A 14,083-nucleotide genomic window follows, 5' to 3' on the forward strand; every position below is an offset into this window, starting at 1 on the left:
ACTCGAGGATCACCACAACATAACCTAATAGACCTACACCTTAGTTCACAAATTCACTTTGTCTAAGGTGCATTTCTGAGATTTCACACAACCCAGGATTCAAATCATGAATACATAATGGGCTTGGATTTACATCATTATGAATGAAATGTGCTCTATCTGGAAGCAGCCGGCCCCCTTTCGACGGGTTGTGTGTGAGACTTTAAATCATCAAACTGTAAATTATAAATTTTAAATTGTTATTGATCCCTTTACCCCGATCCTAAAGTGTATATTTATTTTCTTACTCTTCTTATATTTGTGTGTCACAAGTTGACCTGGCTGTAGGTTGTGGCACTTGGCCAGAGGTGGCGCTGGTTGATTCGAGTCCATGTTAGTGCACAAAGTAAACTGCAGCTTTAGTTGCGAAGCAAAAACGCAGAAACCGGAGAAATAAAACATGCGAGGGGGACGATAACGACGACAAGAGTCTCCCAATTGTTTACTCTTGCTGTCCTGTGAACAACATCGGCGTGGTGTTAATTGTTTGCTGTTTTCCCGATCGCGTCGCGCATGAGGATATCACCAGGTAAACTCGTGACATTTTTAAACATTTTGTTGTTCAACAGCATCAAGACTGTGACACTTGTGAGGTTTGAGATAACCTCACAAGTGTCACAGATAGGGTTGCCAACCGTCCCTTAAAAAACGGAATCGTCCCGTATTTAGAAACAAAAGTACACGTCCCGTATTGAGCTAATAAGGGACGCACTTTGTCCCGTAATACAGTGAGAATCAAAAGTAGTCTTTAAGTTTTAATGTAATTAACGCTTTGTTTGAAAACATAATTCCCAGCCCCGCCCCTGCTTTGTGACCAATGAGCTGACAGCACACTTATGACAATTCGAGTATGACAATTCAGATTACCGCTCATCTCATTGGTTGAGGAAAGGTCGCTTGCGGAGAAAATACCGGAAGACAACAGATGACCACAACAAAAAGCATGACCAACAGGGAAACAAACGCCGACACTGCGGTGCAAGTCTCAGACGACAGTACACCTGAAGTTGGGCAAACACTGTGCGATTTTCAAACTGCACGATTGGCTCGCAGGGGTTAGACGTTCGTAGGTGACGATGCAGGTCTCACACTATACCGCCCGATGCTCTGATGTGACCTGAGTCACACTGTGCCTCCATAAAATGAAGGTTATAACAGAAAATCTGTCGCTCGCTCTCCCTCTCTGTCTTTCACTCACACAGACACACACCACCATCAACTTTGCTAAATTACTAATGACAAACATGATCAGGCAACTGTGATTGAGCAGCAATGTAAATCCAACTATTTTCACGGTTGTTGTGGTCGTGATAATTTGGTGATGCCACATCGAAAAGGCTCAGATGAGCTTTCCAAAGTTCTACAAGTTGTGCCTCCATCGCTTGTATCCAGATCACACGCTGCACTGCTGCTCCGTCTTTTTCACCGACGTTTACGTGTTTGCTCGTGAGCAGTGTGAGCGGCTGCGGTGACACCCTCAGAGCGATTGATGATCGGGAGCTGGTCGTGAGGTGTTAATCGCTTCTCGTTACCCCACGTATACTACACGATGCACGATGAAGGCCAAAATCGGGCCGATCACCAAATTGGTCGCACGACTCAAAAATCGGCTCAAAATGGGCCAAAAATTGCACAGTGTGAGCCCAGCATTAGACCAGCAATGTTTGTTCCTCTCAGAGAAAGAAAAAAAGGCTGCAAAAGTGCAGGGAAGAATGGGAAAAGGAAAACACCTGGCTGGAAAAGTGCACGATAACACCTATAAAGCGCACTGCACTGTGTGCCGGCGCACTTTTTCCATAGGCATGCTTCTAATGGTGGGCACATGAAGAACATGAGGGGCGTGAAAGCTCGGGGAACCCTTAACCAATTTTTGTCCACCAGGCCACGGCGGAACCAGATATGGTAAACACTGGTTTGTTTGTTTTTAAACCCTCTGGTTAAGGTTAAAATGGGCATTTGCAGTGAATATCAGCGCTATGTGGCCAGAAGTGTGATAATATAATTTATTTTGTGTAGTAAACAACTGCAAGGATAGATGATTACAACGAATAGATGAGTAATACATAAAAGTAATACATAGATGAATAATGATGGTGAGTTATGATGCGTAATCATGGGAACAAGTGGGTTTACAAACGGGAGCAAAAGCTGAAATAATGCCTCTACTGAAGCCAATTGCACTAAATGCACTAAATGTGCACTGTTACAAGAATATTTTTCTTTCTATTGTTTTCTATTAATTTATATAATTTTAAGTTAAGCAGGACAGAGTTCTTTTAAAGAAAGATTTACTTTTATTATCAAAAGTTAAGCATGACAGGCTTCTGTTTAAGAAAGAGACCTGTTTTATTGTGTTAATGTTGTCATTTTGAGCTAAAAATAAATGGCTAAATGATTTTTGTTTCCCATGTGTTGATATCACACAGAATATACGCATCTACTTAAATCAAATTCAAGCCAAATGGTTAAAAAAATAATTTCACACACAAAAAAAGAGCTAAAAAATTCACCACACTGGGAAGGGTGAAGACAACTGGGTCGCCCGGCCCTGGCCACGAGGTGTCCCTTATTTATTTCTCAGGGAGTTGGCAACCCTAGTCACAGATGACACATTTGGCGTTTTTTTTTTTTTTTTTGCTGGTTTGTCGTTAGCAGCTCCTGAAACGCATCCAGTTAATCTGGAACACCGGAACAGAGCAGGAGGGAGAGACAGAAAGAGTCAGGGACAACAACGTCACATCAGAAAGGTATAGTAATCATCCACAACTATTTTCAGTTGTGGATGATAAAGGATTCAGAAAGTTTATTCATGCGGGCCCATATGACAGAGAATATGCATCTTCTTTTTGTTTTCATATTTTAATTTATATTTAATTGTGTTGTGGTTTTCAGTGTTTTGTGTTGTTTCACTTTAAATTTGTAAAAGGAAAAAAGGTGAAAATTTAAATAGTTAAAAGCTGAACTGTGAATAGTTGGTTTTTGTAATATATGATTTATTTATTACATTTTATGTGGAGTGAATAAATAAAAGTATATTTATGGTGGCCCCTAGAGACAAAGCACATACAAACTCCAAAACATGTACAAAAGACAACAGTGTTGAGCCTTTGTTACCGAGTGGCTACACAAGCCAGGAAGTACCAACGACCGGATTTGGTGTGTGGTAGTAACAGGTAAATGAACTTTTTTTTAAATTATTTGAATATATATGAGTGCTTGTGTATAAATACACAAACAATACACATATGCTTTCAGTTGTGTAATTTAAGTGATCTAGGTAGCTCTGTTTTGGAAGCTCAGTTAACGCTAGAAATGTGTTTTGGAGTTTGTACGTGCTTTGTCTCTAGGGGCCACCACATATATTTATATATGAACATATGTAAATAAAACTTTTTTTTTACATTAGATTATTCCTTTTGTGCATAATTTTATATTATTGCTAATAATAAATAAATTAAAACAACAAAACTCCCTGAAGAGCCAGTTCAGTGCCGAAAGAGCCGGTTCTCTAAAAAGAGCCGGAAATCCCATCACTTGCTGGGTCCGTGTAATGGTCGTGATCTACTGTCATGTTTGGGCTTTGTGCAGGCAGGAGTAGGACCGAAACGCAAAACTCACCACGCAGGAATTAAACTCAAAAAGCTGCTTTATTGCAGAATGGCACAAAAAATATAACGAAACTAAACTGGGACATGGATAAACTGACACACAGGGAAACACAGCCATGAGGGAGATCACGACACTGACACACTGACACACAGGGCTTAAATACACTGGGAAATAATGAGGGGAATGAGACACAGAAGGGGAGCACAGCTGGGAGAAACCGGATATAACGAGACCAAAGGGAAGCGAAACTCAATAGGGGAGACAGAGCAACTAAGAAACACAGAGAACAATAACAAGGAGACACAGAGGGCAGCTACTAAATACTCAGAAAACTAAAGAGAATACAAGAAAGCCGAACTAAGACACTAGACCAGGGGTCTGAAACCTTTAACACCCAAAGAGCCACTTGGACCCGGTTTCCACGCAAAAGAAAACACTGGGAGCCGCAAATACTTTTTGAAATCTAAAATGAAGATAACACTGTATATATTGTTTTTTACTTTTATGCTTTGTGTGAACAACTAAAGTAAGTAAAGTTTATTTATTAAGCGCTTTTCACAGACAGGCAGTCACAAAGCGCTGTACACAAATATTCAATTCAATTGTATTTATATAGCGCCAAATCACAACAAAAGTCGCCTCAAGGCGCTTCATAGATACAGAGAAAAACCCAACAATCATATGACCCCCTATGAGCAAGCACTTTGGCGACAGTGGGAAGGACAAACTCCCTTTTAACAGGAAGAAACCTCCTGCAGAACCAGGCTCAGGGAGGGGCGGCCATCTGCTGCGACCGGTTGGGGTGAGAGAAGGAAAACAGGATAAAAGACATGCTGTGGAAGAGAGACAGAGGTTAATAACAGATATGATTCAATGCAGAGAGGTCTGTTAATACATAGAGAGTGAGAAAGGTGACTGGAAAGGAAAAACTCAATGCATCATGGGAATCCCCCAGCAGCCTACATCTATTGCAGCATAACTAAGGGAGGATTCAGGGTCACCTGGTCCAGCCCTAACTATATGCTTTAGCAAAAAGGAAAGTTTTAAGCCTCATCTTAAAAGTAGAGATACTGGTTTCCTAAAATACTTTTGTTATGGTTTCAATCATGATCACTTTTTCATTACTGTTAATCCAGACTGTCTCTCACTGTCACGGTCCTGGGTCGGTGACCCAGTGTTTTGAGTTTCTTGTGTCTGAGTTTTTGTATTATGATCTTTGTTCTCTTTGTTGCCCCAGTTTATGCTTTAGTCTAGTGCAGGGGTCGGCAACCGATAATCTCAGTAGAGATTAAAAATATTAAAATAAACAACACAATCAATAGACATTATACACAATGTAAAAGATCAAATGTAAATAATGTAAAGAATATAAAATACGTAGATCAACAAAAGGCTTGTTTGAACAGAAAAGTTTTTAACTGCTTTTCAAAAGAATCCACAGAACAACTAAAGTGTGTTGCTTATGAAATCCATGAAGTGCTACAGAGAAAATTACATTTTATTTATGTAATTAACACATTTTGAACTCTTAAAGAAATATAACAAAAGGAAAGACACCCAGCTAAACTAAAATGATCCAGCAAACAAAAACTGTTGTGAGCCACCCTTATATCGCCTTTGGGCTTTTGGAGCCTCGACCTGACTTTTAAAAAATAATTGGAAAAAAGCACTATGCTGCTAAAAAAGGAAAATTAGATGTTTGCAAAATTCTGCCTAAATATGTATTTTACCTGGTTAATGTGTGTGGCGGGGCGTGGTCTGCAGCGCCGCTGCAGGGGAGGCGGACGCACCTGAGCTGCACCCGCAATCACGCCTCACCGCCTTAAAGTCTGTGCTCTCTCTGCTGTTGTGTTGTCGGGCTGTGAACTGAAAAGCTACAGCCGGCTGTATGCGTACAGCAACCGTGTGTGAAAAGTGGTCAGTAAAGAGATGCTGAAAAGCGTGTTCATGCAAACATCGTCGGGTCTGCCGTGATATGTTTACAATAAGACTTCTGGTCCCGAACCTCTGCGCACAGCGTCTGCAAAACGTGGCTTTCATCTTTACGCAGGACTGTAAGCTGTCATCTGTGAGGCGTGAGCGGTGTTTGTTTTAACATAGTTCATGGTGGAGCTGCTGACATAATGTGGATCCGAAGATCCATAACTGGCCTACCTGGGGTCGAAAGTGTGTGACGCTTATTTTGAGTGATGAAAAAATAATATAATATAATTTTATTTTTATATTTCAAAATCACAATAATCTTCCAATTTAGAACTACAAGTTAAAAAAAAGAACTAAACACAAATAAAATACACTTCAGCTAAATACTTCTAATTTATTTTCCCAAACCACCCGGAGCCGCAGTATAAGGACAAAAGAGCCGCAGGTTGCCGACCCCTGCACTAGACTAAAGAATAAACTGGGGCAACAAAGAGAACTAAGATCATAATACAAAAACTCAGACACAAGAAACTCAAAACACTGGGTCACCGACCCAGGACCGTGACAGCGAGAGACAGTCTGGATTAACAGTAATGAAAAAGTGATCATGATTGAAACCATAACAAAAGTATTTTAGGAAACCAGTATCTCTAAAGATTTGAAGAGAAAAGGAAGTTAATGATATTCTGAACAGTGATTTATGTGCTTTTCATACTGACCACAGAGATGCAGGAGTTAAACACAACTACAGTACAGACTAATGATTCATTTTAATTTTCAGTTCAGTTTTATTTATGTCACATCACTTCACAAGATGCTTGACGTGCATGAGACACATGTTTACTCTGTTCTGTAATATGAGAATGTTCTTCCAACTCCCATTAAAGAAACATGTTTTTGGCACCATCAGTCTCACATGATACTGAATAAGGATGTTTTTTTAGAAAAGGGTTGGGTGCTCAGTCAACACACTGAATAAATACCAGAGAAATTAAACAATGGTTTGAAGCTTGTTATTATAGTTATTCACTTCATCAGTATTTTCAAGTCATTCTTTGATAATGATGGATCTTTGATTGAGTAATATGATTGAACATGAAAACTGCAGCTACAGGTGAAATAATGTCTGACATTATTGTGCTGCAAGCTGTAAATTCTGTAACCTCAAAAAAGTGTTTCTGTTGTAAAGATCTTTGGGACGGCATGAGGCTGAGGGTTGAAGTGTACACTGTCAGGTTTCGAAGGTTGTTCACAGAGTAAACTGTGATGAATTTTAAAATCTACATCCTTCCTTCCCTTTAGACATTAAAACTGTTGTGGGAGAATTGCAGTTCGTATATTTACTGTAATATGAGAATGTTTTCAGATCCACTGTATCAGCTAAAGTATCACATGTGTTACCAACTCTTGTTAAAGAAACAAACTGTGTTTGCATCATCAGCCACACAGGGAACTGAATCAGGATGTTGCTCTAAGGTTATGTGCTCAACCAACAGCCTGAATAAATAAAACTAAAAAACTGATATTAAAGAATAGTTTAAAGTCTGAAGTGTTGTCTTCGTCATTTATTTCATGTGACAGTGATGCCTAGATCCCTGATTTCTGTGTTTATGAAGACAAAGATCAGTTTTAATAATTCTTTTGTAATTGTCTGCAGTGTTAAATAATAATTATGATCCCATAAGCAATGGATGCCATTAGCAGGTCACACTGAGTGTAGCTGACATCACTTTGTGATTTCTTTCTGTGTCTCAAATCAGGTCTAAACTTTCTGAAATGTTTGTTGTTCCCTATGGAAATATCTGTTTTTGGTATTATTGCTGTGACCAAACAGCAGCTACATGTGAAACAGTGACAAACTGTGTACAGGAAGTTCTTTCTTATTTTGTGGGACTGATGGATTTTTGTTTTTTGTTTTTTTTGCTGCATTAAACATTTCAGAAGCGACTGCCAGATTGTTTATCCTGTGTAGGCTCTTTGGTCAAATATTTCTCGAGGCAGAAGACTTGCTTGTACTTTATTAAAACGGTGGTATGACCTTGGTCATAATTTGCATTGTGGGAATATCATTTGTGTTCCTCCCTCCACGAGGACGATGGTGTTAACGCTATCTTGTGTTTTCCTTCTTAAATTGGATAAAGACTGATTATGTCTCCACTGATTTAGGAGTCGACTCTGTGTTTTGGCTCCACCTTCTTTCCACCTGTCAAACAGACCGTGTGCGTACTGCCATGTTTTGATGCCCAGAAGAACTTAGTACATTTTGTAAATACCTTTACAGCGCACGCCTGATAGCTTACAGGTGGGAGTCCTTTTTTCTCTTTATTTTGGTGAGGTTGGTGCCATCTGACCTCTGTATACATCACATCATTCTCCACTCTCTCATCAGACCACCTGGTGGAGTCTGTCGGGCTGCTGAAGGGACTCATTACTCTTTATGTAATTAATAATGTCTCTATCTGCTAGAAAGGATGTTAGTGAACCCAGAACCTCTCCTTCTTTGTCTTTGTCTCACACACACACACACACACACACACACATTCACACAAACAGTGTGTGTGTGTGTGTGTGTGGGGGGGGAGAGAGAGAGAGAGAGAGAGAGAGAGAGAGAGAATCAACAGTAAAAAAATTATCTTAAAACTACAAACACTGTCTTTTATTTATTTTCTCCTGAAACAATGTCTCCCATTTTTGAACACAACTGTTACTGTCCAATGTGATTTAATTGAATCAGTAACTATTTTGAGAAAACTTTAAACTTTTTAAATAGATTTTTATTTAAGGATCTTATTTAATTATATTATTATTCATTAATTAATATTTAATATTATTAATATTATTTATTGTGGACTTGTGGAACCACACAGCCCCACTTACCCCCACCATGCTTACTGACACCCTCATCACCACTGTGGATTCATTCCACTTCCGGGTACCACCATCACCCAGGACCTCAAGCAGGAAACCACCATCCAAGGGCGTAGATTTGGGATGGGAACGGACATGTCCCCATCAATATCCAGCAATTATTGAAATGTCGCCACCAGTAATTTGATCTCTTTGAGTAAAAAAAACTAACCGATCTGTCAACGTCTCATTCACCTAGTGGTGCAGAAAGAGTTAAATTACGTTCTCTACTGGAGTCTTACCTCATGTGACAAATATGGCCAATTTGATTGGCTGTGCCCTTCAGGGAGCTCTGTTTAGTTTTAGCAGTGGCAAGCCTGCGCAGTGAGGACCTGCAAGGAAGAGAGGAGGATGGCAGCAAAAAGGAAGAACCTGGATATAAGAAAGTATTTTTCAAAGAAACCTGTAAGTGACTTAAAGTCAAGTTCACTCATATAATGTGTCCGTCATAATAACGTTACAGGCTATGCTACGCCATACATGCCAACCCTCCTGATTTTTCCGTCACTTAAATAACTTAAACATGTTATTGTTTGGCCTTTTTCAATGTTTTATTTGTCCGTGAATAAAATGGTTTGGCTGAGATTAAAGTTATTAGATTAGATTAGATTAAATAAAACTTTATTATAATTTAAATTTCTCTAACTAGAAATATATGTTAAAAAAACAAAAACGATTTTCAATTTTTTTGTAGTTTATTGCACTTTTTTGCAATTTATGTAATTACTATGCACTTAATGCAGACATATTATTAAAATCTGGGCTATAATGGTTGTATTGATGTATAGCAACTTGAAATGCTCCCAAAAATGGCACTACACCATGTAAAAATATAATATAAGCTCTGGCGGACTTGGTTCTATGGTAGGTCTTAAAGGGTTAACTGCAAATAATATAATATAATAGTTTGTCTTTGTTTCAGTGTAATCTATCAGGACAGGAAAAACAGCAATGTGACTTGAAGTGTAAATTATTTATTTCATTTTATGCAGGTTAAATGTCGCATCTGTTCTGCGGAGCTTTCTTACACAAACAAAAGCACCTCCCCAGTGTTTAGACCATGTTTTTTACAGTCAATGGTTTAGACATTACAGAGCCAAACATGAAAATAAGACAAACACACCGAGAATGAACACAGGTCGGCCTATATAGACACTGAACAGCTTTATCGTCATTTTTTTTATTAATATGTGTTTTATTATTTTGAAATCAAGTATCTAGGAAGAATGTTCTGGACCAGGCAGTCCTGAATTTTATTAGGACTGCCAACCCCTTAGTATTGTGGAGAGTGTCGGAGAGAAACATGCCACGATCAGAGGATCCTTTAACATACTGGGGGAATAGGAAGACATCTTATCAGAACCTTTTCCACCTGGCTTTACAGTTTTTGTGTACCAGCTTCATCTGTTCCTGTGAGTTTTCCGAAGCTGTGGAAATGGTGTAAAAAAACACAATAGACTGAATGCTAAAACATTGGATAAACTTATTTTTCTGAATAGAAATTTATAATAAACTCTGAGTCAATTACATTTAAATGGGTAATATTACATTCACAATACTTTCATTTTAATTTTCACTTAATGTCATTCACAATATATTTTAAAGATGTCTACAATATTTGCAATACAAAAGATATAAAATGATTCTATGGACAGTACAATACCTTACAGTGTACAAGTATGACTAGGTCATTGAATCAGTGTCTGTTGTGAGTCTCAAGTAAGTTGCCTGCAATGATATTTAAGGTCCAGCAGGTGTCAGTATGGAGCAAAACAGCAACACTGTGTCGACACAGTGTCGATACAGTTTGGGGAATGTGCTGAAACGCTTCATGAGGCCTCATCTACCCATCACTACTGTGTGGAGGCAGGAGTAGGACCCAAACGCAAAACTCACCACACAGGAATTAAACTCAAAAAGCTGCTTTATTGCAGAATGGCACAAAAAATATAACAACTAAACTGGGACATGGATAAACTGACACACAGGGAAACACAGCCATGAGGGAGATCACAACACTGACACACAGACACACAGGGCTTCAATACACTGGGAAATAACAAGGGGAATGAGACACAGAAGGGGAGCACAGCTGGGAGAAACTGGACATAACGGGACCAAAGGGAAGCGAAACTCAATACATTCACAAAGGGCACAGACCTTCAAAGTAAAACAGGAAATGTAACATAGACTTGACTTGACTAGGGGAGACAGAGCAACTAAGAAACACAGAGAACAATAACAAGGAGACACAGAGGGCAGCTACTAAATACTCAGAAAACTAAAGAGAATACAAGAAAGCCGAACTAAGACACTAGACCAGGGGTCTGCAACCTTTAACACCCAAAGAGCCACTTGGACCCGGTTTCCACGCAAAAGAAAACACTGGGAGCCGCAAATACTTTTTGAAATCTAAAATGAAGATAACACTGTATATATTGTTTTTTACTTTTATGCTTTGTGTGAACAACTAAAGTAAGTAAAGTTTATTTATTAAGCGCTTTTCACAGACAGGCAGTCACAAAGCGCTGTACACAAATATTCAATTCAATTCAATTCAATTTTATTTATATAGCGCCAAATCACAACAAAAGTCGCCTCAAGGCGCTTCATAGATACAGAGAAAAACCCAACAATCATATGACCCCCTATGAGCAAGCACTTTGGCGACAGTGGGAAGGACAAACTCCCTTTTAACAGGAAGAAACCTCCGGCAGAACCAGGCTCAGGGAGGGGCGGCCATCTGCTGCGACCGGTTGGGGTGAGAGAAGGAAAACAGGATAAAAGACATGCTGTGGAAGAGAGACAGAGGTTAATAACAGATATGATTCAATGCAGAGAGGTCTATTAATACATAGAGAGTGAGAAAGGTGACTGGAAAGGAAAAACTCAATGCATCATGGGAATCCCCCGGCAGCCTACGTCTATTGCAGCATAACTAAGGGAGGATTCAGGGTCACCTGGTCCAGCCCTAACTATATGCTTTAGCAAAAAGGAAAGTTTTAAGCCTCATCTTAAAAGTAGAGATACTGGTTTCCTAAAATACTTTTGTTATGGTTTCAATCATGATCACTTTTTCATTACTGTTAATCCAGACTGTCTCTCACTGTCACGGTCCTGGGTCGATGACCCAGTGTTTTGAGTTTCTTGTGTCTGAGTTTTTGTATTATGATCTTTGTTCTCTTTGTTGCCCCAGTTTATGCTTTAGTCTAGTGCAGGGGTCGGCAACCGATAATCTCAGTAGAGATTAAAAATATTAAAATAAACAATACAATCAATAGACATTATACACAATGTAAAAGATCAAATGTAAATAATGTAAAGAATATAAAATACGTAGATGAACAAAAGGTGTGTTTGAACAGAAAAGTTTTTAACTGCTTTTCAAAAGAATCCACAGAACAACTAAAGTGTGTTGCTTATGAAATCCATGAAGTGCTACAGAGAAAATTACATTTTATTTATGTAATTAACACATTTTGAACTCTTAAAGAAATATAACAAAAGGAAAGACACCCAGCTAAACTAAAATGATCCAGCAAACAAAAACTGTTGTGAGCCACCCTTATATCGCCTTTGGGCTTTTGGAGCCTCGACCTGACTTTTAAAAAATAATTGGAAAAAAGCACTATGCTGCTAAAAAAGGAAAATTAGATATTTGCAAAATTCTGCCTAAATATGTATTTTACCTGGTTAATGTGTGTGGCGGGGCGTGGTCTGCAGCGCCGCTGCAGGGGAGGCGGACGCACCTGAGCTGCACCCGCAATCACGCCTCACCGCCTTAAAGTCTGTGCTCTCTCTGCTGTTGTGTTGTCGGGCTGTGAGCTGAAAAGCTACAGCCGGCTGTATGCGTACAGCAACCGTGTGTGAAAAGTGGTCAGTAAAGAGATGCTGAAAAGCGTGTTCATGCAAACATCGTCGGGTCTGCCGTGATATGTTTACAATAAGACTTCTGGTCCCGAACCTCTGCGCACAGCGTCTGCAAAACGGGGCTTTCATCTTTACGCAGGACTGTAAGCTGTCATCTGTGAGGCGTGAGCGGTGTTTGTTTTAACATAGTTCATGGTGGAGCTGCTGACATAATGTGGATCCGAAGATCCATAACTGGCCTACCTGGGGTCGAAAGTCTCGATAAATGCATGGCGTTTCGGCGGGTATACCGGCTTCCGCGAGTGTGACGCTTATTTTGAGTGATGAAAAAATAATATAATATAATTTTATTTTTATATTTCAAAATCACAATAATCTTCCAATTTAGAACTACAAGTTAAAAAAAAGAACTAAACACAAATAAAATACACTTCAGCTAAATACTTCTAATTTATTTTCCCAAACCACCCGGAGCCGCAGTATAAGGACAAAAGAGCCGCATGCAGGTTGCCGACCCCTGCACTAGACTAAAGAATAAACTGGGGCAACAAAGAGAACTAAGATCATAACACAAAAAAACTCAAAACACTGGGTCACCGACCCAGGACCGTGACAGTGAGAGACAGTCTGGATTAACAGTAATGAAAAAGTGATCATGATTGAAACCATAACAAAAGTATTTTAGGAAACCAGTATCTCTAAAGATTTGAAGAGAAAAGGAAGTTAATGATATTCTGAACAGTGATTTATGTGCTTTTCATACTGACCACAGAGATGCAGGAGTTAAACACAACTACAGTACAGACTAATGATTCATTTTAATTTTCAGTTCAGTTTTATTTATGTCACATCACTTCACAAGATGCTTGACGTGCATGAGACACATGTTTACTCTGTTCTGTAATATGAGAATGTTCTTCCAACTCCCATTAAAGAAACATGTTTTTGGCACCATCAGTCTCACATGATACTGAATAAGGATGTTTCTTGGAAAAGGGTTGGCTGCTCAGTCAAGACACTGAATAAATACCAGAGAAATTAAACAATGGTTTGAAGCTTCTTATTTATAGTTATTCACTTCATCAGTATTTTCAAGTCATTCTTTGATAATGATGGATCTTTGATTGAGTAATATGATTGAACATGGAAACTGCAGCTACAGGTGAAATAATGTCTGACATTATTGTGCTGCAAGCTGTAAATTCTGTAACCTCAAAAAAGTGTTTCTGTTGTAAAGATCTTTGGGACGGCATGAGGCTGAGGGTTGAAGTGTACACTGTCAGGTTTCGAAGGTTGTTCACAGAGTGAACTGTGATGAATTTTAAAATCTACATCCTTCTTTCCCTTTAGACATTAAAACTATTGTGGGAGAATTGCAGTTAGTATATTTACTGGAATATGAGAATGTTTTCAGATAAAGTATCACATGTGTTACCAACTCTTGTTAAAGAAACAAACTGTGTTTGCATCATCAGCCACACAGGGAACTGAATCAGGATGTTGCTCTAAGGTTATGTGCTCAACCAACAGCCTGAATAAATAAAACTAAAAAACTGATATTAAAGAATAGTTTAAAATCTGAAGTGTTGTCTTCTTTCTTATTTTGTGGGACTGATGTTTTTTTTGTTGGATTCAATATTTCAGAAGCGACTGCTAGATTGTTTATCCTGTGTAGGCTCTTAGGTCACATATTTCTCGAGGCAGAAGACTTGCTTGTACTTTATTAATTCCAAAG

General features: G+C 38.9%; 1 protein-coding gene across 1 annotated transcript in view; it reads left to right on the top strand.

The window, feature by feature from the left end:
• LOC146522988 (type-2 ice-structuring protein-like) overlaps positions 1-14,083 on the top strand; it is an 88,443-nt gene that overhangs the window by 52,443 nt on the left and 21,917 nt on the right. The window lies entirely within an intron of this gene.

Source organism: Neolamprologus multifasciatus, chromosome 3 (genome assembly GCF_963576455.1).
Source record: "Neolamprologus multifasciatus chromosome 3, fNeoMul1.2, whole genome shotgun sequence".
NCBI classification, from domain to species: domain Eukaryota; kingdom Metazoa; phylum Chordata; class Actinopteri; order Cichliformes; family Cichlidae; genus Neolamprologus; species Neolamprologus multifasciatus.